The sequence below is a fragment of the Hermetia illucens genome, chromosome 4 (assembly GCF_905115235.1).
Source record: "Hermetia illucens chromosome 4, iHerIll2.2.curated.20191125, whole genome shotgun sequence".
NCBI lineage: Eukaryota > Metazoa > Arthropoda > Insecta > Diptera > Stratiomyidae > Hermetia > Hermetia illucens.
The window spans coordinates 49,286,035-49,313,530 of record NC_051852.1 but is presented as its reverse complement, the minus strand read 5'-3'; the positions used below and the strand labels follow the sequence as shown (position 1 = coordinate 49,313,530).

At 43.1% G+C, this 27,496-nt stretch overlaps 1 protein-coding gene across 5 annotated transcripts in view; it reads left to right on the top strand.

The window, feature by feature from the left end:
• Window positions 1-27,496, top strand: part of LOC119653720 (mucin-17) — a 238,151-nt gene that overhangs the window by 45,309 nt on the left and 165,346 nt on the right. For 4 of the 5 annotated variants that reach the window (XM_038058617.1, XM_038058621.1, XM_038058625.1 and 1 more), the window contains exon 2: window positions 11,171-11,202. The exons of the other annotated variant lie outside the window; for it this stretch is intronic. The gene's annotated coding sequence lies outside the window, so the exon portion shown is untranslated. The remainder of the gene's footprint in view (window positions 1-11,170; window positions 11,203-27,496) is intronic. 5 annotated transcript variants of the gene reach the window in all.

Genomic DNA, 27,496 nt, shown 5'->3' with positions numbered 1-27,496 from the left:
TTCAATGTTTTGCCTATTAAATTAGATAAGAAGAATGCGATGATCAGTCAGACTGAGGAATCTTCACTTTGCTGGTTTCTTCTTCTTGGTTTCTGTCCGATTCTGCTCGTTCTCTGAATAGGTAGCATAAGAGACGTCAGCGCTAGTGAGAAGAAAAAATATTGGTGACAAGATGGATCCCTGCCGGATTCTGGTTTGTACTTCAAGCTTCTATAAAACTCTATCCAGCTCGTGACTCGTGATATTTTGGGCTATTATATGACGTTCTAGTGCATAGACCATTCCAGGTGCACTCTCTGTTGACGTTGTCGAACGCTTTCTCGAAATCGTTGAGATCAGGTGGAGCGATGATCCAAACTCCGTACACTGCTCCACCATAATGATATTAATATGGTGGACGTAGAAGAATCCAGAACGGAAACCAACTTGCTTTCTATTGATCAAACTTCCGAAGGGTTTTTAATGATACCAAGATAATGGCAGCTTATATCTTCGCGTTAACAGACAATATGCAAACACTCTTCTAATTGTCGCATACAAGTCTGGAGTCCTTCTTCGGAATTCCAATGACCATCTCAACTCTTTGGGAAAGACCTCAAATTCCTAGGATTTCCAGATGAGTGAAAGTAGCAACTCTGCAGAAACAACAGGCAGGAATAGTTTCTCAAGAGACCATCAATCTCGGCGGGTTTATCTTGCTTGAAAGCATTGATAGCCGAAGTAATTTCAATTTTATTTGCGTTAGCGGTCCGTATTCATATGTTACGGTGGCTTGCCATTTAATGGCCAGATGTTATACAGTTGAGAATCCTGGTGAAATGCTCCTATCTCTGTATGATATTGGACTCATTACTATATGCGGTAGCTTCTACCTCCCTGACAATGTCAATGATAAAACCTTGAACATGCGATCCCAAAATACGCAAGTGGAGGCAATCAGTGACGATCTGGTTGAAAGCCAGTGTACCGTTAATTGTAATGAACCCAATCAACTTTATGGTAGACTTTGTGCTTGAAGAGTGGGCTCCCAATGATGAGGCGGTGGATGCTTCAGAAACCTACCAATCTCTTACCATTATCATTACGATAGATTGTGTTTTCCCACCATATCTCCGAGCAAAGTCTCATCACGTCCACCGATCGCGACGGCACCTCTAGGAAGTTGCTCCTGCATTGCATGCAGTTGCTGCCTTTGCCTCCTCTGTTTCCATAGATGCGTAACACTGCACTATTCTGAAGAGATATTCATATTTCTGGACCGGAATCCAGCAGCTAATATTCTGCCTGGTATCGCGGCGTCGCTGATTTTGTTGACATATGTGCTGAAAAAATCCCAAGACTGCAGTTACGGATGCTTCGACGTGGTACTCCAGAGCTCGTGGATTGGAACCAAACTATGGGATAGGCCTTTCCTGGTCTGACGCAATATTAAGGTGGTATTCGATGACCATTTTTGACAGCTTGGTTTCCACACTACTCCATGCCTCGGGCAACTACCAGCTGCACCTGTAAGTTATCCTCTCCAATTGAAAAAGTTCGATGAGTGTGTACTGTTGAATATTCGATGTTGGGGTTTTTGGCGAAAGTTGCTCGGTTTCAGTACCCTTGCAGATTCTGTTTTTGCTTGAATGATCGACCACTTCCTGAGGTTGATTACAGACACTAGGACAAGCCTCTATTGGTTCTCCAGGCGTCCATTTTTGTATTCATTAACAATCTCTCGATACCTAGCCTTACCTTTCTCGCCCCAAGCTAAACTGATCCGAACGAAATTTGGTGGATAGATGGGAACTATGAAATCCCATGCATACAGCGAGTGACATAAATTTAGGTGGAGTTTAAAGGGGAGCTCCCCATACATGGAAAAGAGGGATTTAACAAAAAATTCACCAGATATAGTCGTGTAGGGTATCAAATGAAAGGTCTCGATTAGTACTTTCCGTGAATTGTAAAGTGGGCGAGTAATTCGCTCAGTTCTGGACAGGTTACTGCAGCTGACAGCACTGAGCGATTTAAATATCTCGAGTCAATGCTATCAGTCAATGGAGAACTGCGGTATGCTCCTCACATAGGGAAACAATGCCTTTTATACCGGAAGCGTCAAGCTTCCGGTTTCTCGATTTATTTTATTTGAATCTTAAAGAATCTCGTCAACCATTTTTTGGATTTTTTTTAATGTTCTAAGTGAAATTATTTTTTAATAATATTCAAGAAAGATTGAAATAGCCAACCTGCCATTCTTGATTATGCTCATTATCTCAAATTGGAAGAAGTTTATGTCTGTGATGTGTAGCAATGTCTACTCAAGGATACCATAAGATCAGGCTGCCATGCAGCGGAGGCAAATTTGTAAGGAATTATCCTGTTTCTGCCCTTGACATTGCACTGTCTTCCATATATTATTGGCACTCAAATTTACGGTTAAGATAAGGATATGGACTTTTCTGGTGAGTGTACCCTTTTCTGGAATTCATCCCCCCATTTGTTTTGAATGAAACACCAATGAAACCAGATATAGTATCACAATCCAACTTTGAAACTAGACAATTCCGGGAATTCTTATTTGGGAGCCTCTTATCTAACTTCCATGGAAAATCTACAACAGTACTAAAGTCTCTCCTCGGCTTTTCATTTCTTCTAGTTCAAAGAGATCTAGTGTAGCCATGGCACGAGCGTACCATGCCAGAGAGTTAGTACGGAGAACGGAAATGTAACCAGCCGTTGCCGTAGTTGTTTTCATCGTCATCGCCGTCGTGTTTATTTGTGATATCACACACCACGTTCAGTCTCTGCGTTGCCACATTTTCCCGGCAACATTGCATTGCGCGACTCTTTCGAATTCCAGGTCATTCCTGGCTGTCGCAAAACTTACTTCCAAATGGGACTGTGAATTTCCCAATTCATCGGGTCATTAGTCCGCCTATTGACATTCTAATCCTGCAATTATCCCGGCTAATCCACAGAAAGTTTCTCATATCGGTTCCAGAGGTTCCCGAAAAACGGCCCCTGCTCGGCAGACTTGCTTCGACGGTGTTGGTATTCTTATTGACTTGTCACTCTCGCCTGGCCGGGCATATGAGGATGGGAAAGTGACCGCGCCTGCGATTTTATGCTATAATTACACTTGGCCGCCGAGAATGACTAGTTGAGGGACTGAGGTTCCTATCGGAAATTCGCTCTCGCCGACAACGTGTGTGCTCTCCTCTGCCAACCGCTTTGTTTATAATGGACCCTATGTTGTGTACATCGGGGTCGGTAATACACTACGTGAACGTTATCGCAATGTGCCTGGACGAGCACGAGCTATTCAGCCCGGATGACGCATGTATACACCCAAGATTCCGACTATTCATGTGCTCTATGCCCGGCAGGTCTTACGTTCACAGTCTTCGCATGAAAGTTACGTCGATGATGGTTTGCAGTGCATTTGATAGTCTGAAATTCAATAACATCAAATTGAGGTGACTGCGATGGAATATGAGCGATTCTCAGCTTTGGGACACTTCTCCATGGTGTAAAGTGATTTGATATAGACAGATCCTAAGGTATTGTTAGGGTTTTGACAACGGCACAAGATAGACAAGGCTCTGGCCCTTAGTCCTTCTGATTTCTTTCTCCGTAAAATAAAAAACATCGTCACTTTGAAAACTTTGAAGAATTTTTAGGAGAAACAAAGTCATGGATACTATCCAGAACTTACTGGGCATTTGGAGGAGAATGAGTCTTGGGACAATATGCCGATGCTACCATCCTACCATGCTTTTTTTCGGATTTTTCAATTGAGTAGTTTCTGAGAGCGGGTCCTTAAAATAAAGGACTCATTTCGGACCCCTGAACTCCTTCTCTTTGCAACCAATGTCAAAACTAATATCTGTCTCGGAAAGTACTAAACGATACCTTTCATTGGATACCCCACAAAGCTATGTTCTGTGAAAACAAATTTTGCACTCCTCTGGGGACTCTCGCTTAAGTTCAACGTGTAGCAATGTACGCCACATGTGTTCAGAGTTGCTACCTTGCCACCTTCGTATCAATCGATACAGTAGTTTCTGAGAAAAATTCGTGACAGACAGACAGACAGTGAATCGATATTAATCAGGTTTTGTTTTCAGCACAACCTTAAATAAGCCTAGACACAGCTATTAAGCTCGAATTAAATCAAACAGCGCTCATGTTGCTGATCTGTTGCCAACTTGTATGTTACAGAGCGACCATTAGGCTGCTATGTTTGGACGTAGTCATCCTTGACAACTGGGCGAACTTTGCTAGATTTAATTCGTTTTGAAATGTTAGCAATAGAACGTTACGTGCTTCGGACGTTGAATGCATTTAGGAGATTCGGTAGCCAGATCGATGCAAATCATCATCATCATTATCAGCGGCGCAACAACCGGTATCAGGTGTAGGCCTGCCTTAATAAGGAACTCCAGACATCCCGGTTTTGCCTCGAGGTCCATCAATTCGATATCCCTAAAAGCTGTCTGGCGTCCTGACCTACGCCATCGCTCCATCTTAGGCAGGGTCTGCCTCGTCTTCTTTTTCTACCATAGATTGCCCTTATAGACTTTCCGGGCGGGATCATCCTCATCCGTACGGATTAGGTGACCCACCCACCGCAACCTATTGAGTCGGACTTTATCCACAAGCTGACGGTATGGTATTGCTCATAGATTTCGTCGTTATAGTTCCAAAAGTTTGCAATTTTTCTTGCTAAGAACCCAAGTCTCCAAGGAATACATGAGAACTGGCAAGATCATTGCCTTGCACAGTAAGAGCTTTGACCCTATGATGAGACGTTTCGAGCGGAACAGTTTTTGTGAGGTGAAATACGCTATGTTGGCTGCCAACAACCGTGCGATTTCATGGCCGTAGCTGTTATCGGTTGTGATTTTCGACCCTAGATAGGAGAAATTATCAACGGTCTCAGAGTTGTAGTCTCCTATCTTTATTCTTGCCGTTTGACCAGTGCGGTTTGATGTTGTTGGTTGGTTGGTTTTCGATGTTGACGTTGCCACCATATATTTTGTCTTACCTTCATTGATGTGCAGCCCAAGATCTCGCGCCGCCTGCTCGATCTGGATGAAAGCAGTTTGTATCGTCAGCACAGGCTAGTAGTTGGGTAGATTTAAAGAGGATCGTACCCCTTGCATTTACCTCAGCATCACGGATCACTTTCTCGAGGGCCAGATTAAAGAGTTCGCATGATAGGGTATCCCCTTGTCGTAGACCGTCATTGATGTCGAATGGTGTTGAGAGTGATCCTGCTGCTTTTATCTGGTCTCGCACATTGGTCAGTGTTAGCCTAGTCGCTCTCATCAATATCGTCGGGATACCGAATTCTTTCCTGGCCGTGTACAGTTGTACAGTACAGTATTATGCTATCATACGCGGCTCTAAAGACGATGAAAAGCTAGTGCAACTGATGTCCATAACAGGTTTTCTATCGCTTGCGGCAGAGAGAAAATCTGATCTGTTGCTGATTTGCCTGAAGTGAAGCCTCTTTGGTATAGGCCAATGATCTGGGCGTATGGGGCTATCCGGCCTAGCAAGACAGCGGAGAATATCTTAAAGATGGTATTCAGCAACGTGATATCTCTATAATTGCTGCACTGCGTGATATTTCCCTTCTTATGTATGAGACAGACAATGCCAATCGTCACGCGTTAATTCGCTGTACCACACCCTGAGCGCAAGTTGATGAACCACTTGGTGTAACTGGTCGCCTCCATCTTTAACCAATTCCTGGCGACTTATGATTTTTTAGCCGATGAATTGCACGGACTGTTTCTCCTAAACTTGGTGGTGACAGTATTTGTTCGTCGTTTTCAGTTGGCGGGACCTCCGACTCGCCGATGTTCTGGTTGTTCAGTAGCTCATCAAAGTACTCAAGCCGTTGCTCCAATATGCCCATTCTGTAGGAAATCAGATTTCCCTCTTTGTCTCGGCAGGATGAGGATCGAGGTGTATAAGGCTTCATCCTACTGACTTGTTGGTAAAGCTTGCGCGCCTGGTGCGGTTTCTCCCTGTACTTTTCTAATTCGCAGACTTGTTGGTTCTCCCAGGCTTCCTTTTCCCGTCTGTGAAGTCGCTTCTCCGCTCGACGGAGTTCGTGATAAGTCTCTTTGCGCGTGCCCGCGTTCTTTGAGAATGCAACATTACTCTTTATGCAGCACTACCCAACTCCAACCTGGAGGACCAGTTGGTACAATTTGTCCCGTTTTTAGGCGCGGGAGATTCGCCTTCATCCTTCTTCGTCTGCAGCTTTTCGTTAAGAGAGAGCTCCCAGCGGTCACCACGTGGAGGTGGAGATAGGTTTTGGTAGTAGAACTGTTGGTGTTAGTTCAGCAGGCATTTCCCAGGTTTTATGCTCCATCGTGGGTACCAATCCACGTTTCGCCCTAGGACCTATACTACCCTTTGACCATGCGCATCGGAATGCCACCGATAGACACTGAGTCCTGTCGCATTTCAACGACTTGTAAACGATAGGACGTAGGTGTCGTTGACGTACTATGCCTCATCAAGGGATGAATACCGACCATACATTTATTGGAGTGGGCTTATTGTAGATATAATAATTTGAAGGTGTCATTTGTTGTTGTAAAGGGTTTGAGAAAGATTCGAATTTACAGTGACGCCAAATGCCTGGATGCCTTGAGGGAATGCCATAAGTATAAACGTTTAGGTCCGGTTCCTCGTCACTTCGCTACTAAGGATAATTGTTTCTTACGATTTTTTGTGAGTTGGAACTTTTGAATTATCGGTATAGCTCGTTCAAATAATTCAAATTCATCATTCAATTCATCAACTCATTTACTATGTCTGACTGTAGTGGCGGTGTATACAATGAGATGATTTATATATCGTAAGGTTTCAATTAATAATAATCGTTGGCGCAACAATTCATATTGGATTAGAACCTTGAAGTGTGTTAGAGCATTTCATTCAAGACCGTAACTGTACACTACAAGATTACAGTACCCTGTAAGAGGCAATGTGGTCAACATTGCGCTTGCCCGAGATTATTACCCTGATTTGACTCAGGTCCTCATTCACAGCTGAGTCGACTGGTATCCGACGTTAAATCATAATACAAGTTGCACTGCCACCAATGAGATTTGAACCGCGACTTTCCGTACGACAGCCTTATGCTCTAACCTCTCAGCTATCCGGACACAAGATTTCAATTGGTTTGGGTTAAGAATTATCCGCTGTGAGCATCGAGAACAAAATAGAGAAGAGGACAGCAAAGGGGTTTTGATCAGCAACCTCAATACTCGCGTTTTTTCTCTTGAATGACTCCTCATTATTCTTGGCCTGCACCTTCACGAGGATAATTCCAAGCACCTTATTTTCTCGCCAAACAAATATATGTGGTTGTTATTCACCCTTGTGGGATATAGCTCGTCAATGATAATTACGCACTATCGTTCGCTGTTCAGTGAAATGCGCTTCAATTCGACCGAAGACTTTCTGAGGCGCCCGCACTCCTCATCTGCGTCCTTGTAGGCCACCTTTGGAAAGTAGATTCCACTGCATGGCGTAGCCAGCATTGTAATTGTCGCTCTTACTCAATGATCTACCCTCGGTTGGTAGATCAGTGCGCCAAACCAGTTTTCCGTTTGAAATCGTTTCAGGCTAGAGTACTCCGATGATATGTCGGAAACAGGTGTTTACGAAGCTCTGAGATTTCAGTGACTATGGGGTCACTTTCCATATACTACCCTCATATAGCAATACAAGAAGAATACTAGCGCAGAAAAATGTCAACTTGATCTTGGTGAGTTAACTGCATTTCCAAATTTTAGGCAAGGTAGCGAAATCGGATCTGACGCTGTTAATGCGTCGGGCAACATTCTGTACGGTCCCACTCGACAGAGACCACTTTTCGTAGATATACAAATTGATCGATGCATTCTGTGCTTTGCTCAAAAATTCAGATAGGGAGAGTGTGATGAGCTGTCAGATTGAGCACATTGGGTTTTGTTAGTATTTACCTTCGATCCAACTTTACTTGCCTCTCTTTCCAAATCTAAAGCCATTTCGCCAAGGTCCATGATCCGGTGAGAAAACAAGCAGATGTCATCAGAGTAATTGAGGTGTACCCATTCACAGCTGAGTCGACTGGTATCCGACGTCAGATTACGATGCAAATACCACTGCCGTGATATTTTGCGCACTTTGATAATAAGCAAGATAAGTTTGTCCGGAATGCTCCTACGTAGAGCCCTCCAGATACATTCCCTGTTCACGATGTCGAAAGCTTTCTTGAAATCCATGAAGAGAAGATTTAAACTCCGCGTATCGTGTTCAGGTGTTCTTTCATGCGTTCCAAGGAAATCTTAGCCATTATCTTCGCAACGGCAGGGAGTACGCAGATACCTGTCCAATTGTCACACTCAAAACCGATGCCCTCCTTTGTAATCTTAGCGATCATCATCTTCTTCCCACTTTTGTGAAGGATCTCGGATTCCCAAGGTTTCCATACAAGATCTTCAATTACTTCAGGTGCAGCGATAAATAACTCTGTGGGATAACCGTCTAACCCAGCGGTTTAACCCGTTTGTAATCGTAGATGAGAAGTCGAGCGTGGACGTCCTTCACAGGACGCACGAAAGGTTTGCGACCACATGCAAGCTCTTTCGTGATGTGATAGACACTTCTGAAATCATTGCGTTCTGCGACATTTTCCGCTTCCATGATCGGCGCAATAGCAAATTCTGAACGGTCAATAGAGCTTTCAAACCCTTCCGTTCATCGATCCACTTCCACGATTTCGCAGTCATTCAGCCTTTTTGGACGTAGCCAACGACCTGTGTGGCACCCGAGAAATAGGCATTTTTGATGGCGGCCCAATGCTCGTCGATATTGTCAGGCAGGTTACTCAGTATACCTGCCGCCCAATCAGCAACATAGCTCTCCCACGGTCGAGCGACAGTTGGATCATACCAGCGGTCGGTGTTGAACTTGGAGGTCGCAGTTCCCCAACTCTACAAGGAGTGGAAGACAACACGTAAGCTTTCAACGTAAACGACCATCAAATGGTAATTCCTTTCAAGGCCGATGTCAGCGCCTCTTTTGTTATACACATCCAGGAGACATTTCCTAAATCTACCACTGATCGCAAAGTGGTCGATCTGATTGTTCGTACGGTGGCGGTCAGTTAAAACCGGACTAACCTCATGACAGTCCCTATGATCGAACAACATGCCAATGACGAAGCTGTGGAATTTGCGGGAATCCACAAACCTCCCACCATTATCATTACGGTTGCTAAGACTGTGTTTCCCCATCACATATCTGAGCAAGGTGTTGTCAGAGCCCACCTTCCCATTCAGATCACCCATCACGTTGACAATGTTATCTTTAGGAAACTTCTTCTGAACTGTGTGTAATTGCTTGTAGAAAACATCCAACCGGAACTGGAGTCTTGCCATCAGAAGTCTGTCAGAAAAGGGTTCTCAGGTCAAAAGGGGCCCGCCTTCCAGTAACCATCAGAGAACTAGACACTGGATTCGCGTCTGCTACAATTTGGTTTACCAGAGTATAAAATCACATTGCCACAAAAGGGAGAGGAGTACTCTCCAGAGTCCCACCATCCAATTTATATCGTTGGAATCTCCACTCAAGTTGGAGAAGAGCATTCTAAGGACCCTCACTACCACTGTCATGGAGCGTGGGCATATTTCAGAAAAAATCATAGCTCGTTTTCGATAGCGAAAGGTGTGTCCAGTTCTAGGGCAGCTTGGTTGGTAGGGGTTTAACTTAGCGCTATGTATAGCATCAGTAAGCGTCAAAGACTTCCGAGTGAACGAGGGCATGCGTGTGGTTCAAGTATCGGGATTGGGTCTAATCTTCCTAAATCACTTGAGGAAATCTAGTGTGGAACTACAGCAAGCAATTGGCGATACCTATTGATACTACCTATTTACGAATCCAATGGAACTGTTATACAATGTCGCTAGGTCAAAGAACTGGCAAATCGACAATATATCCAATGGACAAAATGGTCTTATGATTTCATATGTGTACCTCGCTTTATTTGGGAACACATTCTAGTCAATAAGATTTCTAATCGTTTCCTCAGGACGATATAATTAAAAACTGCAGATGCCCATCCTGTACCCATTCGATTAGCTGATTAAGAACATTTGCATGTGCCACAGTTAGCCAGTCTATTAGCCATTAAGATTGCTATCAGTGAAGATTATTTATACAATTTTCATATCAGACTGACCGTTGCGAAAATCTGCTTCGTCAGTAAACAGGTTTATCTTTCCATAGGATTATCTCGAGAATTATATCAATTTTGATGTTGATACACTCGAGGTTCGAAAGACTCTCACTGGTCCTACTGACTATTCCCGACCATAAAATTCAGTAGCACACCCGATTTCACGCCTCGATGTCGTGATCAACTCTATCAACGATATCACAGCTGAATTAATTTCATGATCATAGCGAAATTCCGATTTCGACCCTGAAATACACACGAAAGTCCGCCTGCTTTGCACCACTGCTGCTCCTTATTACTTAGCCCCCATATTCAATTGGTTCGTTTAGCGTCAGATTTATTGTATTTCTTTATCTCTCCAACATTTATCTTTGGCGCAAGGCTGCCAAAAGAACATTCAGAAAGCATTCCAGCACGTACAAATGGATACACATTCGCTGTTGACACAAAAGAAAGTAAGAAAATAAATCTACATGTGTACCGTATGCAGATTGTGTGTAATTTAGTAATTTCACCTTTGGAAATAGACTAATGACTAGACACCAGCCAACGTGGAGCACATTAGGAAGGGCAGGCAGGCAGTCGGCAGCGAAACGACCAGGGTACAGGTAGCGGCCCTCTTAACAAAAGATTTACGACTCGTCTATGCAAATGCTTGTGTCGTCATTTGAGTGTCATTAAATTAGTCCTGTCCCTTGACTTGGGACGAGTAATTATATCATGCGGAGATGTGGGACAACAAACAGATACCTGGCAGGAGGAGAATGTTAAGTGATTTGAGTGTGTCATGTGCATGTGTTGTCCTTATTTCGATAAGGAGTCAATGAATCAAATTACTTGCCTGATATATCCAGTTATATCAACCACTAAATGATTTAAATTATTATTAAGTTCTTTACCTTTCATTTTACTGACAATATTTTTTTATCTTTACAGGTAAACTCAAGATTCTTTACTAATCAAGATTGGTAAGTTGTTATTAAGGGGTAGCACCATGTTGTTTTTGGAGCAGGCAAAAACTTATTGACTCGAACAGTGGAGTATTCCTGGTTAGGTATAGATTCTCGGTTAAAATCTTTTGGCCACATTGGCACACTTAAGACACTGATCCCAAAACGTTCTTCTTCTTTTTCTTCAACCTTTGTCCCGTTCACAAGCGGGTTCGGCTCGTCGTGATCGGTTTCGCATTTAACTCTATCGAAAGCCTGATCAAGGTGCAATCTCGAGGCTTTTAAATCCCTATTCAGCGTATCAAGTCACCGTTGTTGTGGCCTCCCTTTTGGTCGTTTACCATAGACTTGGATGTTCAGACCAATCTTGGCAAGCGAATTCTCGTTAGCACGAATTGCGCGACCATACCATCCACGATCGGTGCAACCCCATAACGATCGCGGATATTCTCATTTCTGATGTGATCAAACCGTGTCGCGCCACTAGTCCAACGTAACATCTTCGTCTCCATTATCGCAAGACGCCATTCATTGTGAATACTCGGGAAAAGGGACCCCGGCCATACATTCCGGCCACGTTTCGCAAGGAAGTGTTCGCGGTTCACGACGTAGCGCATCCAGGCATCAGGACGTCAAATCGGTTAGTCACCGAGAAATACTTCTGGCCATCCATGAATAAGGACATCAACTCCTGAACCAGAAGAAGAAAAGAAGAAAAGGCCCTTTGCGAGACTCGCACGGTGGCCTGAAGCAATACCTCTGAAGGACATTATGGCGGAATCTTGTGTCGAAGCCCTCTATCTGAGAGTGGATCCCTCGCTTTGGCATCCCTGCAGTGATCATCACTGACCAGGGAATGCAATTTGAGTCCACCCTTTTCTCGGAGTTAGGCAAACTCCTGGGATTCAAACGCCAGCGAACTACGCACCCGCAATCCAATGGGATGCTAGAGCGTTGGCACTGGACACTGAAACCCGCCATTACGGCTCGCGATAATCCGTTCTGGACTCAGGTCTTGCCTCTCGTCCTACTGGGGCTACGAACAACCCGCCGAGAGGAATTTGCTGCCAGCGCCGCGGAGCTGGTATATGGGGAGAACCCAACATTCCCAAGTGATCCGTTCTTCGACGGGAGATCGGGTCTCACAGACTCGGGATTGCTGCGAGAAATAATCTCCGCCGCATTAAAGCCACACCTCCCACACGACACCCGTCCGCACCTAAGGTATTCCTGGTCAGGTATAGATTGTCGGTTAAAATCTTTTGGCCACCTTTAAGGCACTAATCCCAAGACGTTCAATAAATTAAATCCGGTCAAGCCATGGTTTCCATAAAGAGTCCGTGATGTGCGATTTAAGAAGCCAATACTATTTTATCTTTAGTTCAGTTCTATTGTTTCCGCCTCATAATGTTTTGTGCCTGGTTTCTCACCCAGCCCACACTATTCAGTATGACTACTATTAAATTCCCTCTCGCCATACCGACAGCTAGACCAGGATGCTGTACTCGTCCCTTGATTCATTCCTACAAGGCCGCAGCAACCCGCTGAGAGTATGGTCACTCATTTCACGAGTGAAGTTAATATATAGGTTTTGCAACTCGGATTCAGAATTTTCCAAACTAATTTCAGAAATTTCTAAACTACAGATTTTCCCAAGTCAATTTCAGAATTTTTCATTTCAAATTCAGATTTTCCATTTCCTTTTCAGAGTTTTTTTTCAATATTCTACTATCAAATTTTTATCACTCGGGCTCGAGTTCTTTGAAAAAAACTTGAGCTACTCATCAATCTTCTATCATTATTTATCTTAATGGACGATGATATTCGGTGGAATTCCCTCAATCTGCAATTTTTTTTTTATGACCTCTAGATATAAAATCGTGTACTTGTGATTGCAAATGATTCCGTCATTGGACCCTTATATTCTCAAACCGGTTCTCATCTCTATCCTTATCCAGTGGTAAAAAGTTGGTATAGGACTTGATAGTGGAATATTGAAAAAAAATCCGAAATGGAAATGGAAAAATTTGAATTTGAAAGTCTGAAATTAATTTGTAAATTTCTGAAATTAGTTTGGAAAATTCTGAATTCGTTTGGAAAGTTCCGAATTAGACTTATAAAATCTATATATGTTCCTTGACTCCTGCGTAAGTATAAAGATGGCGGTCATCAATGTCGTTGCTACCAAGACGGTAGAGTAGTCTCTGGTTCCTCGTGCTTCTAGTCGCTATATCTATAATGGGCGTTTACCATATATTCCCTTTTTGAGGGCGCTTGTCAATGTACTCCCTGAAAGCGGTGTTTTCTATATGAGTCAGAAGCGGGCTCACCTCTTTAATCTTTGAGTCGATCCTAATTAGGCAATTCATCACTGTCTTTAATTTGACTATGGTTTCTAAAATTTACTTCCTCTCTGAGCAGGAAGACACTTTTGTTTTCTCCGAAACTAAGAGAAATCTGTATTGAGCTATTAATTTTCTGATTTAACAAATTACCAAACTCAGTGGGCGCTGCACATTAGGCAAGGCTAGTCAGATATCTCAAGCTATAGCATTTGATTTAGAAATTTGGACTTAGGTCCCAGAGCTACTTTAGATTTGCCTTCGATTCTTCACTGTCCATTTTAAGTCCTGCTTCTTTGGGTAATTTTTCAATATCGGGAAGCGGTATCTTAGCATGAACTTAGGTTTTTCTAATGACACAAGCATAGACTGTAGGCAATTCATACAGTCATTTATCGAAACTGAGTGTTGGTTCGTTTTACGTTTTTTGATTAAGCATTTTTATTCTGCGCCAATTCCAGCATCATATGCAAATCAGTGTTTGATAATGCCAATGATCTCTTTTTCGGGGTATCTTTCCACTGCTAGGCCACCTACAGAAGCGTTTACGATTGATCATTTCTGCATGAGGAAATAAAAATTGGTACATTTGAGGAGCTTCTTCCATGACAGTGTTTTGTTTTGGACCATCAAACACTCGACGCGAGTTCTCGGATCTTTGGACTCCAAGTAGTGAAACATGCTTAGATATTTGAAATAATAAAAAGAAAACTTATTTTTCTTATTCTTTAGTGTTGATTTTTATTTTGCAAATACCGATATTTCGGCAACCACTTGTTCCACTGATGAAGCTAACAAGACTTGTTAGCACTGATGAAGTAGGGGATGAAATTCAAATGCTTAGATATATTTAACCTCCTTCACCTACTAGCTGAAAGCATTTGGAAAGTCGAGCGTTTTATCGCGTAGTACTTTGTAGCGCATCTCAGACTAGGTGAACTAGTGAAATCGATAGCCTGAAATGAAGAGAAAGGAGCATGCAACAATGAGCAATGTGCAACCAACTCCAATAATCAAGCTAGCTTACAAGGTTCATTCGGAATTTCATCTAATTCCAAAGTTTTGTAATCCACTTTGCTCCTTATTAATGTGAGGCTGATCTAACAAGGGTACCACTCACTGAAGGTAGTGCTTTCAACATTAACCACCAGCCGACTAGCTACAGATATGCTTCAAGTTATCTATCTAAGTGTTTCGCTACCGACTTAGAGGACCTCATAAGCTTACACAGAAAGGGCAGTGTGAATCCCTTGTCTTTCTTATCACTAGATCTTGAGTTATTTATTATTATATCCAGTGCTTATTCAAAAGTCTATGGCGAGAGGTGCCCGAGAATTTTCTAATCACCCAATTAGACAGGACTTTAGAGAAATCTCAAGTTCAAACACATTTCAGAACTGAGTCAATCTCTAAGCACCACTTTTGGGGAGGTTAATCGACCTCTTTAAATTTTCGTCCTCCATAAATTTCTTATTTAAACCTTTCGCGATCAAAGGAGGTAGTCTTTATTGTGTCCTTCTTCGTTGATGACGTCGACACTGAAAGGTTTGCAGAAACAAATCTCTTGCTATCCTCTTGAGGACAAATTTATCTTTTGGGCTCTACCGTAGAGTAAGTAGTATTTGCCTGGAGTTTCAGGCTTCGATGCACAGGGCGAGTTGTCTGAACAAAAGGAATTTTATGTCAAATGAGCGAATCTAGCAATGCTTGGCTAAGAATGTCGCCTAAAAGAGACAAATGGTTCTGATTTTACTGATTGAAAAAAAGTCAGATCCCTTCTGAAAATGCCAGCGGCGCTGAGAAAGGGCATGCCTTGTCGTTGTGCTCTGCTTGCCAGGCCCTACTGAAGAAAGTGCGGAACACACATCAAGGACAATAGAAGCGCTGCGTTAAACTCCAACTTGCGAATCTAAGCGTAATTCGCTACGCACTTTGAGGGAGGCTACCTTTCTATGTCGTGATCAAGCAGATCACGCATCGCAGCTTCGGAACTCGATTCGGAACAGAAGCTCATTTAAGACCAGTTCCTATCACAAATGAAATATCTATGATGCCGGTCGATCCATCATCATTTGCCAGAACAACTGTATGTCTGCTGAAAACGCTAGTTTGAACTGCCTGGACCAGAGAATGGATTCTGGAACTTATCAACTACATGTCTTTTTGCAAGTCACTGTTGGAGTTTTGTGGGGTTGATAACAGAGGCGGAAGAGGGCATCGACGTGCAGTATGTGCCTCGAGTCCTCTCAGGAAATTAAAGTTAAGGGCAGCTTAAGACTCTACTATGAGTCACCCCAGTCTAGGCTCTTAGTTTGGAGCAGGATCTGGATGATGAAGCTACCACTCTGAGGGCGAAAGAATGTGTCGGCGAAGCTGCGAGCTCCGCACGGCCAATCTCAACAAATGATCAGAGAGAGATCTCGGGTAGAATCTTCGCCAAAGACGAAATGACAACAGCCCCGTCTTGGATTGTTTCTGATCGCTGCCGCAAGGCGCGCTCCCTTGATCTGAGAGCCACACCAATGGAGATTTTCGATATAGTAGAGAAGCTTTCTACGAGCAACTACACGCAGTTCAGAACAACTTTCCTAAAGGCGTGTGACATTGTGATCATGATGGTGGGCTTAAACAATACCTCGCTCGAACACGTGGTGGGGAAGCAAGGTCTTGGCGACCGTGACGAAACGGTGGGAAGTTGGTCAATGTTGGCATTTTTTTGGGGCACAGAGCCTGCTATAAAATCAGTTGAGGTTAGCTGACCAACATCGTACGAGCGATCAGATTGACCACTTTGCCATTAGCAGTAGATTTCGGAGTTGTGTTGTGGTTGCTGGATATGCATAACAAGAGAACCGCTGACGTCGGCATCGAAAGTGATCACCATTTGATGGTCGCTTATGTCCGCTTGCGTGTTGCGTCTGCGACTTTTCGCAGGGTTGGAGAGCTACGACCCCAAAGTTCAACATTGACAGTTTGTATGATCCATCTCTCCCTCTGTGTCAGCGAGAGAACTATCTTACGGATTGGATGACAGATATACCGAGTAAAACGCCAGAGAGTATCGATTAACATGGGGCCCTCACCAAAAATGTTTTTCTAGGGTATTACACAGGTCGTTGGCCACGTCCTGAAGAGGTTGTGACGCTTCTGTCTGACTACGGAAAGGGTTGAATGCTCTATGGACTGCTGCGGGTGATGACGGGCGCGGACAGGAAGTTGAATGTAGTGTGCATCGTGACAAAAGGAAATTCACTTTGCGCGGGTCAGGGGAGCAGAATGTAATGATTTCAGAAGTGTATACCGAATTACGAAAGAGCTTACATGTGGTTGCAAATCTTCCGATGGTCCTATGAAGGATATTGACGGTCGACTCCTCATCCACGATGGCGAGTAACTGAGGAGTTGGAAAGAGCACTTCACTATTGGCCTTAATCGTATCACATCCGGTAAAATTTCTTCTTTTATGGATGAAATGGCTAGTCACAGGGGGATAGTGTGAACAGGGAGTGTATTTGGCGTGCTACGCAGGCGAGGTATTCCGAAGAAACTTATAGTCATTATCAGAGCGACATATGATGGCGAAAAATATCACGTTTTACATCGGGGTAAAATCTCAGAAGATTCTGAGGTCTAATTCGGAGTGCGCCAGAGTTGCATCTTGTCAGAAGTTTTTATTCATGCTGCCTTGTCCGAAGGATGTGGAGGAATTCAATGGATACATGACATTCTTCCTCCAATACGACTACGCTTATGACATTTGTTTGCTTTTTCACCGGGTCATGGACCTTGGCCTGGCTCTGAATTTGTAGAGTTGGAATGAAGATAAACACCGACACAACCAAGATTCTCAGGCTAATGGATCATCGCACTCTCCCTATCTGCAATAATGGGCAGATTATCGAAGTTGTCGACCAATTTGTGTATCTGTGAGCCGCTTTCACTACCTTGTCTAAAATTCGAAAATGCAGTTATCTCAACACCAAGGTCATGTTAAGACGGTTCTCTTCTAGCGTTCCTTTTGCGTTGATATATGAGTAGCACAGGAAAGTTTATACAATTGTCACTGGAAGGCTGTAAGTCTTCGTGAACTCCTGTCTGCGTCGTATCATCGAAGTACGATGGTCTGATGCTATTTCAAATAAAGAACTTGGTCGGAAGTAAGAAATGGCAATGGATAGATCGCACGTTAAAGACCGGCGACAATTGCATTGCTAATCGCAGATTGCGTTCATCTCAGAAAGGTAACTGCGAACAATGGCGTGTAGGTGTGGTTGAGGCACTATACCACACCAAGGGGTGAATGACAACCATATATGCATGTTGCAAAGATAATAGTCAAAATAATCCTGGAACATTCCAGAAAAATATTTCGAATCACATCAACATTCTGCGTGTCATCGGGGAGGAAAGCTTCAAATTTTTTTCTATGAGTTCAGGAAAACGTGTCAGTATCGACAGGTAGTGCGTCTTGAGTATTTTGTGCTGGGTAAGCATTCTGGAGAGGCTAAAAGCAATTTTCAAAATGACAGCGTAAAATTACAAGAATCTCCGAGGGCCTCGGGGTAGAAATTGAAGTCCTTCAAGGCTGCATTCCATTTTTTCACTCTCTCGTACCAAAAAGACCTCATAGAATTATTCTCGCGATAAAACACTGTCGAAAATTACATGGCTCTGGAGGCAGTCAGCACCCCTCTCTTGATGAAGGAATAACTCATAGATAAATTTCAGGAAGAGATTAGGAGAAAGATCATGGGAATATGCGAAGTTGGACAACTTTTCAGTCGTCATATTACAATTCTGTAGCCACTCCTTAAAGTATTATCTCTTGTGCCTTGCAGGTCCGTTTTTTTTTAAGGTTTTGTGTAAACACAAAACCTTATTAAAATCGGTTTACTGTCTGTCCGTCACACGCATTTTTCTCGGAAACGGTTATAGCGATTGACACTAAATTTGATAGAAAGGTGGGAACTGTGAACGCTCACGCATATAGTGAGTTACATCCTTTTACGGCGAATTTAGGGGGGGGGGGTCCCCATACATGCAAAAGGGGAGTGTAAATTTTTTTTTCATCAAATATAGTCATGTGGGGTATCAAATTAAAGGTCTCGGTTAGTACTTCGAAGCCGGTCTTAGTTTTGACTTTTGCTGAAAAGATGGCGAGTGCGGGGGGTTGAAAGTGGTAATTTTTTTAACGAACCCATTCTCAGAAACTACTCAACCGTAAAATCTGAAAAAAATCAGGGGGCTGCCACTATGTGGTGCCTAGGCTCCGAAATAACCTCCATACCGATACCTGTTCAAATAAAGTTAATAATAGTACATTACTGTAATTTTTAGTAATTGACAGGAAAACCCCCCCTGAGTTTACCCTAGAATCACAGAATTTTGCAACAATGTAGGCTACGGTTTAGGTCATGATCGTGCCAAATTTGGTGAAAATCGCACTATTACTAACAAAGTTATACTAGATCAAAACTGTCGCTCCTCTGGAAATTCAAGACTATGAATGTCAATATCACTTGAAAGTAGCTATTTTCACGTAATATATGCATATTTTACGTGCTACATGCTAATGGGACAAATGCACATATTTGTGTGCATTTGATGTGGGTTACATTCTTGGCATTTGTAAATAATAAACTCAGAGTGTGAAGCGTACGAGGTTGACTATTATCAATACAGGGGTTTCCATCAAATGATTTATTTAAATCGCTTTCTAAAAAATAGGGGGCATTGAATTTTTTAGTCATGTGACACGGAGCTGTCGTGCACTCGCCGCTCCTCACATCTTTGTCTTTTTCTTCAGCCTTTGTCCCGTTCACAAGCGGGGTCAGCTCGTCATGATCGGTTTCGCCATTTTATTTTATCACATGCCTGATCAGGATGTAATCGCGAGGCCTTTAAATTCCCATCCAGCGTATTAAGTCACCCGGGTTTTTGGTTGCTTACCATTGACTTCGATGTTCAGACCAATATTGGTAAGTGAATTCTCATTAGTGTGAATTACGTGACCACACCATCGAAAACGTCTCTCTCGCAGTTTTTCCACGAAAGGTGCAAACCCATATCGATCGGGGATATTCTCATTTCAGACGTGATCAAAACGTGTCACGCCACCAGTGCAATGCAACATCTTCGTCCCCATTACGCAGGACGCTGTTCATTATCTTTTATAGTTGACCAACACTCAGAGCTATAGAGAGTTGCAGTAAATTTTAGATTTGGGACGTGCGCTGATACGTCGATCACAAAGAACACCAGGGGATGCCACTTCATCCAGGCTGCGTTAATGCGTGAAGCAATTTCATTACGCAGTTCTCCATTGGCTGGTAGCATTGACTCGAGATATTTAAATCGCTGAGTTTTGGCAAACGCAGTAACCTGCCCCTCCAGATATTTAAATCGCTCAGTTCTGGCAGTGGCAGTGACCTGCCCAGAACTGAGCGATTTCAATATCTCTACGTTATGCTCCTCACATAGGGAAACACAAAACCTTTTATACCTGAAGCGTCAAGCTTCCGGTTTCCCGACTTGTTTTTTTTTTTTTGGTTTTGAGCCGTTACTTCTTCCGCGATGTATAGTGTTATGTGGATAGTTCTTTCCATGGATCTTTTGGTATATTGGCCTGATTTCGCCACAATTTAAAGGTCTGATATCGTTTCCTTCTCGACTTTGGTCGCACAGGCCTTCTGCTATATGGCTGTCTCCATAGTTTACGAATGATTGCCTGGCGGTTGCTGTGAGCATAGTCCTTGCTTATGCGAGTGTCTAGCGCTGATCTCCTTTTCTCGTAAGTATTTACAGTGTCTTCGTTGGTCAATATCGCGCTCAATTGCCGAAAAGTGGGTTTTCTTGCGTTTGTTTATATATTTCTCTACTCGAAGGTCTTCGTGTTAAAGGTACTGATAATCGTCTGTGGATTTCGACCTCTTGTTTCGAAAGGAAAGTTGTGAATTGGTCTCCTAGAGGATCCGTTTCTTCTTGCGTTAGCTTGTGGTGTCTCAGGTTTCAATTTCTCGTGGCATAGTGCGTGTTGTAACCTTCTTTAATAAACTCGGACAGTTCAATTATTTTCGTTCTAAACAGTATAAAGGGGGATTCCTACAGGTCGAGGCTCAGTTGTATGTTTTGGCGGGGTTGCTCTTTCTACTCACCACCTCATCATTCGAGGTATGCAGAGATCCTCGTACTTTACCGTAGTGTTCTTCTTTTCTTGTTTCCTATTTTTGGTAAACTTTTCGTAGCCCCTTTAGCTTCTGTATCAGAGAAGTTCAAACGTGTGCGTAGATATAGTCGGAAAGAAAGATCATGGAGACATAGGTAGACACCAATAGATACGCCCAATTAGCCACCTGAGGCTGAGGTTGATGCAACTGATAGGAGATTTCGTCACTCCTAACAGTCCAGCCTATCTATCTGTCTTGTCGTATAATATATTTGGGACCAGATATACTTATTGATTTAAAAATTTGTTTGAAATGTTGAAACTATCAACCCCCACACTTGCGGCTTATGGAATAATTTATTCTGACTTTCGTAGGAGACTTTTATATATGCAAAAGGAGGGTGTGCATTTTTTTGCCGAATGAAGCTATGCGGATCCCAAATTGAAAGGCCCTTGTTAGTATTTACGATGCACTATTATTAGGGAGGTTTGGTGGGGTGAATATGAGAAACTTTGTGTATCCTTGGCAGACTAATTTTTATCACACTGGGGAAGAGCTCTTTAAAAGTGATTCCTTTCGGTGAAGTCCTATGGTATTGTCCCAGCGAAAGGTCGACGTTTGCTTTAACTAATCAGCCTGCAAGAAGGTTTCTTCCTCCTTCTTAGTGAGGATAATTTCGTAGATAGACATTTGGGTCCCCAGTATACCGAAGGAATTCTCTTCTTTTCAGTGCACGAGGCTGTTTCTGCTACAGGCTTGTTTGAATGCTCATCAAATCCTTGAGCTCGTACTGTCGCATAAAAGGATATGAACCAAAAGTTCGCCTTTTATGAGTGAAAACGAACTTTCAATTTTACGATTCTGAATATGCATATTTTCTCCGAATATTGGTACGAGTACTGTGCCCTTGTTTAGATCTGGCATCAGAAAGGATACACGATTTCCAGATTTTGTTTGAAAAGCGTTGTCTGCTTCCAATACTCAGGAAGGAAGGCCTCTTTGGAATCTGCATGAAGTTCGGTCTAGTTCCTGGAAGTCAGTCGAGTATTGCTAATTCGGTTAAGCTAAGTATTCATTGCCTTTCACTTTTGGAGGTGTTTAGTTGTACTCGGGTCCCTGGAAAAGGTTTCTATTTGCACCTCTATTCGCCCAGTAAATTTTTGGAGGGCAACGTAGGAGATTTCTATGTTCGGGTAACAGAGTCGTGTCAAGAATCGGTGTCCACGCTTCCTTTGCCTGGGTGCCAAGTTTGAAGGGTCTGCGTTCTCTGCAATAGGAAAAAGTGCAAAGTAACAAAAAAGGAAATCCCACAAAGTCATCAGTGCACCCCCCTCAAGCCTCCACTTTCAATTTGGCAACATCTTGCCGTCCATTTACTCAATTATATTATAGTATGCACACGTTGGAGCTACTCCGCACCCCCTGTCCCGGCCGGAACGTAGCCTCGTTCGTGTATTGTTGATTGAAAAGTTGAAAAATTGTTGCATCTCGTTCGGCCGAGGAGAACCCCTCCAACGTGGTGCGCGGCGCGCTGTCCGTGTGTTTGTGGCATTATTCATGTCATCATGATGTCATGTGATGCAATGAAGCCAAGCACCACGAGTACTACGACGGGGGTTGCACGATGTGTGCCGCGTTACGCGCAAGTGCCTGTGTTATGTTGCCAATGTTTCCATAGTACTCACGACCGAGTGTGTATTGCTTGCGCTTTTGATAATAATATCCGAGGAGCTGGCGTGCAATTACCGCCCGTTTTCTCGCTCTCGCCACCTTGGCCGCCGAGCCGGGCTCTCGGGGTACCCGGAGCAGTTGACTTTTTGCTTGAAAACAACGAGAAACACTGAGTGCCTTGTGCCTGGTGCCTGGTGCGATAATAAACCGCACATACTGCACTATGTAATCGGAGATTGACCACGGTGTCATACGTGCACGCGAGTGTGTGCATGTTGCTGGCTTTCACCCGAGATGCAGATAGTCTGCGATAATCCAACCACGGAGCAATTCAGATAGATTCCTTGAAGATACAGCGCGTACACGAGCAACATCGCTGTTGTGTGTACACTTTGTACGTGTGGCACATTGTGGCGGACCTGGTGCATGTGTAGCGGCCTTTTCAGATTATGCGCTCTGGTTTGCACAGCCAACAACCCTCCTTCCGACTTGCAAGTTCCTACCTTGCGCAGTTAATCGTGAGTTTTGGCCGGTTGACTCGTCGTCGGAATGCAGCTAATTCGAACCCCAGGCTTTTAACCCCCAAATGGTGCTCTCTGGTTAGGGATGATTGTTTTGAAATATAGAACTTTCTTGATCTGTAACTTTGGAACGTATCATTGTTCGTTTGTTGTGTGGAAATGCTTAGTGGAATTTTTAGGCCGGCGTTGACTTTCATTGTCTTCACTTCAGCACTTCCAATTGTCCTCAGAATTCCATGCGAGGTTTAGACCTGAGAGAATTTCCATAAATTTGTAATTAATTCCAAGAACTCTACATAATCGGAAAACACTAATATGGAAAAGCAATCAGCCAACCACTTTTTGAAACCATGGCCCTGTGATGAGCAAAACGACGACTTTTTAAGGTTTTGTTTGTAAAACAAAAAATCGGTTCAATGTCTGTCTGTCTGTTCGTCTGTCTGTCTGTCACAGGCACTTTTCTCAGAAACGGCTATACCGATTGACACGAAATTTGGTGAGAAGGTGGGAACTGTGGACCCGCAGCATGCGATTGAGATTTAGGGGGGTCCCCATACATGTAAAAGGGGGGTGTAAAATTTTTTCACCAAATATAGTCATGTGGGGTATCAAATGAAAGGTCTCGATTAGTACTTTTCGGAGCCGGTCTTAGTTTTGAGATTTGTTAAAAGGGCGGCGAGTGGGAGGGGTGCAAAGTGATGATTTCTTTAACGGAGCCATTCTCAGAAACTACCCAACCGAAAAATCTGAAAAAAATCATGGAGCTGCCTCTATACGGTACCCAGGCCTCAAAATACTCTCCATATCGATATCTGTTCAAATTAAGTTAATAATAGTATATTACCGTATTTTTGGGAAATTTGGGGGGTTTTAATAAAGTTATGAAAGTTTAAGTTTATGTCAGAGTTATAAAAGTTGGTAGTAGTATAAAATATAATATGAAGCATATTATCTCCGAGTTTGGTCAAAATCATACTATTAGTAGCTCAAAGTTGCCTTACCGTGTAAATTTACAACCCGAAGTACTAAATCTGATATGCTAAATGCATATTCTTAACGGGCTACATACAAATGGGATAGTTCTACACTCAAATATACTCACACAAGAAACAAACAAAACCTTTCATACCTGAAGCGCCCAGCTTCCGGTTTCCCGACTTGTTTACTATAAGTTGTGGCTTCCTTGGTAGCGAACTGCTTTTAATTATTGGAATTTTGAAGGCTCAAATACTTGTCCAGAGTGCGAGTGGTGAGACCATGAATCAACATACCTGCATCATTAAGGTCTGTCAGTTATCGGTGTTAGGGAGGCCTAAACATTGATCTAGCATCAAATGGCATCATGATCTACTCAACGTTTCAAAAATCGAAGCTCACTTAGCGGTCAGAATCAATGTCAAATATCAACACTGTTTATACCACGCGTAAATGTCGTTATGATTCACGTAAAGCTGGAATAGTCAGAGTGACCATCCAGGTTGACTACTATCAGCCACTAGGAAAGAGCTACCCCAAAGCAGAAGAAAAATGACGGAAAGTTGCCATACAGGTCCGTCAATACAATACAACAATATCTGACTGAAGTGTCGTGTTGATACACGTTGACCCGCATTTGTATTAGACAGGCTCGGGATTCGATTCGATTCGATCCTAGTTGGCACAAAGGGGTGTCAGCAAGTAACTCAGCTGGAAGCGCCTTTTTCGAAATTTTAAGTTTTTTTTTTTTTGAATTTTTTCTTCCTTGCATCGGGATTTCAAGTCCATTTTGGCGGGAGTCCAACCCACCAGATTTTATAAAAGGCGCTCGCGACTAGAGTTTTAACCGATTCTAGCCTATCTTCCTGGGCTCGGTTCCCATTGATTCATGCAAGGCCGCCAGGAGGGGTATTTTATTCATCTACTTTTCTTTGGTTATCCTGCATTTTCACTCTTCTTTCTTTTGCCTTGGTGATAGCTCTAAACTAGTGATTGATATCAGTTAGCCATTATGGTTATCTCGATTATTTCAACAAAGCGGGATTCTTGAAAATCGCAAATTTTTTTTGGATGTACGAAAGTATCAATCTGCAAGTGTAAACTTACACGAAGGGAGCAATCTTCTCTACGGAAAGGATCCTACGCGTGTTTCTGGGTTCGGTATATCTCTTTTCGTCCTGAAACATTATCGTTGGAAATATAATAAATTGAACTGAGCGGATGACATATAAGGTGGGGATTGGACTTGGAAAGGTAGTTTAGAAATGGTGTGAATCGTCTTGTTTGGGTAGTGGAATATATTGCATGCAGGAGTGGCGACTGGTACCGACTTCTTTACCGTCTCTGTCGAAAGGATGATCATAACTATTACATCATCATGAACGGCGCAACAACCGGTATCCGGTCTAGGCTTGCCTTAATAAGGAACTGCAGACATCCTGGTTTTGCGCCGAGATCCACCAATTCGATATCCCTAAAAGCTGTCTGGCGTCCTGACCTACGCCATTGCTCCATCTCAGGGACGGTCTGCCTCGTCTCTTTTCCCTACCATAGATATTGCCCTTATAGACTTTCCGGGTGGGATCATCCTCATCCATACGGATTAAGTGACCCGCCCACCGTAACCTATTGAGCCGGATTTTATCCACAACTTGACTGTCATGGTATCGCTCATAGATTTCGGCTACGGAATCGGGGCCAAAAGTTCTTCGGAAGATTCTCCTCTTGAACGCGGCCAAAAGTTCGCAATTTTTCTTGCTAAGAACCCAAGTTTCCGAGGAATACATGAGGACTGGCAAGATCAGTGAGACGTTTCGAGCGGAATAGTTTTAGTAAGCTGAAATAGTCGCTGTTGGCTTCCAACAACCGTGCCCGGATTTCATCATCTTAGCTGTTATCGGTTGTGATTTTCGACCTTAGATAGGAGAAATTATCAACAGTCTCAAAGTTGTAGTCTCCTCTATTTATTCTTCTCGTTTGACCAGTGCGGTTTGATGTTGTTGGTTGGTTGGATTTTGGTACTGACGTTGCCACCATATACTTTGTCTTGCCTTCATTGATGTGCAGCCCAAGATCTCGCGCCGATTGTCGCCTGCTCGATCTGGATGAAGGCAGTTTGTACGTCTCGGGTGGTTCTTCCCATGATGTCGATATCGTCAGCATAGGCCAGTAGTTGGGTGGACTTAACGAGGATCGTACCTCTTACATTTACCTCAGCATCACGGATCACTTTCTCGAGGACCAGGTTACAGAGGACGCATGATAGGGCATCCCCTTGTCGTACACCGTGCGTCACTGCGGGGCTAAGATAAGTTTGGATTCTCTGGACATTCAGCATTTGAGAGGATTTAGGGAAATATGAATTCCGTCGGGATGTGTTTCTTGTGACGGGTGTATAACGTGAAATCATCAGCATTCTTTTGATTTCGTTGGGTGGTTGCGTGAGTTTCGGCGTAGTAACTATAAAGGGTAAGGAGAGGGTTGTGGAGAGAATGGATAATCGCGGGATACCAGCAACCGTCTTCTTTTGTGCTGAAATTTCACTTGGAATTACTGACCGTCTAGAAAGTTGCGAATTAACTTGCGGAACGGCAGATGAAAGTTGAGGATAGTAGCTAACTTATGAACGAGTCCCTATTGTTATATGGAGTTAAAAGCTCTATTTAAATTGAGATGGGCAAATGTTGCGTCAAATTGCTTGTACAAAAGTTGGCGCACAAGGTGAGGATCCTTTCATTCTTCAGCATGGAATAATCCAGAGAGTATCTATTTCTGAATAATCTCCGCCGGGGGGTCTTTTGATACCTGTTGATTTTGAGGTGATTAGATTTGGGGTCTGAGCTTCAGGGCTTGATTGATGAATCATTAACTGGCATTCCTAAAAATGGTTGCTGTTACCAATGGTGGACGGACGATCAGGAAATAAGATGTCAGCTATTATGGGTTTGATGCTATTGAAATATTGCTTCACCCCTCAATGCAACTTGGATGATGGTCTCAAATCCAAAATTTACCGCAATGCCGTCCGCCCTGTCGTCCTCTAATGGTTGTTGGCCGATTATAAAAAGCAATGAACGGCACCATAATCCCATCCGAATTGAAGATATGCATCGATCGTGGAAAAATTAGGAGAAGGACGTCTTGGATGGTATGGTCATGTAATTCCCATTCACCAAAACTCATTGGTCAAGATTGTTCTGAACATTGAAGTCGATGCGAAACCACCAAAAGACCAGCTGAAATAGTGGTGGCTTGATACCCTGGATTGTGATTTGAGGGCTTCGCGACTTTATCCAGGTCGAGCCGACTCCGTTTCTGAACGGGATAAAAACTGAAGAAGAAAAAGAATCAGCTGATGAGGAAGGCGGAATTGATTTCGGTTGAGACTATGAAAATTAGAAGGGAATTCGGGTAGGAAGGTTGAGTGTTCGAGATTAGAGTCGCGCAACTCCCGGCAAGCCGTGTTGATATGTGGAGTGGCTGTTTATACGGAAACTAGAAATTTTCAAATGAGAGTCTAACTTAAAAGCTCGATCGATTTAATTTGAATTCAACATTTCTAATATTCATAACTAAATGCTAATAGATTGGACATTGTATTATAATATATTTGCCGTGTTACTGAATTTTCGGAATT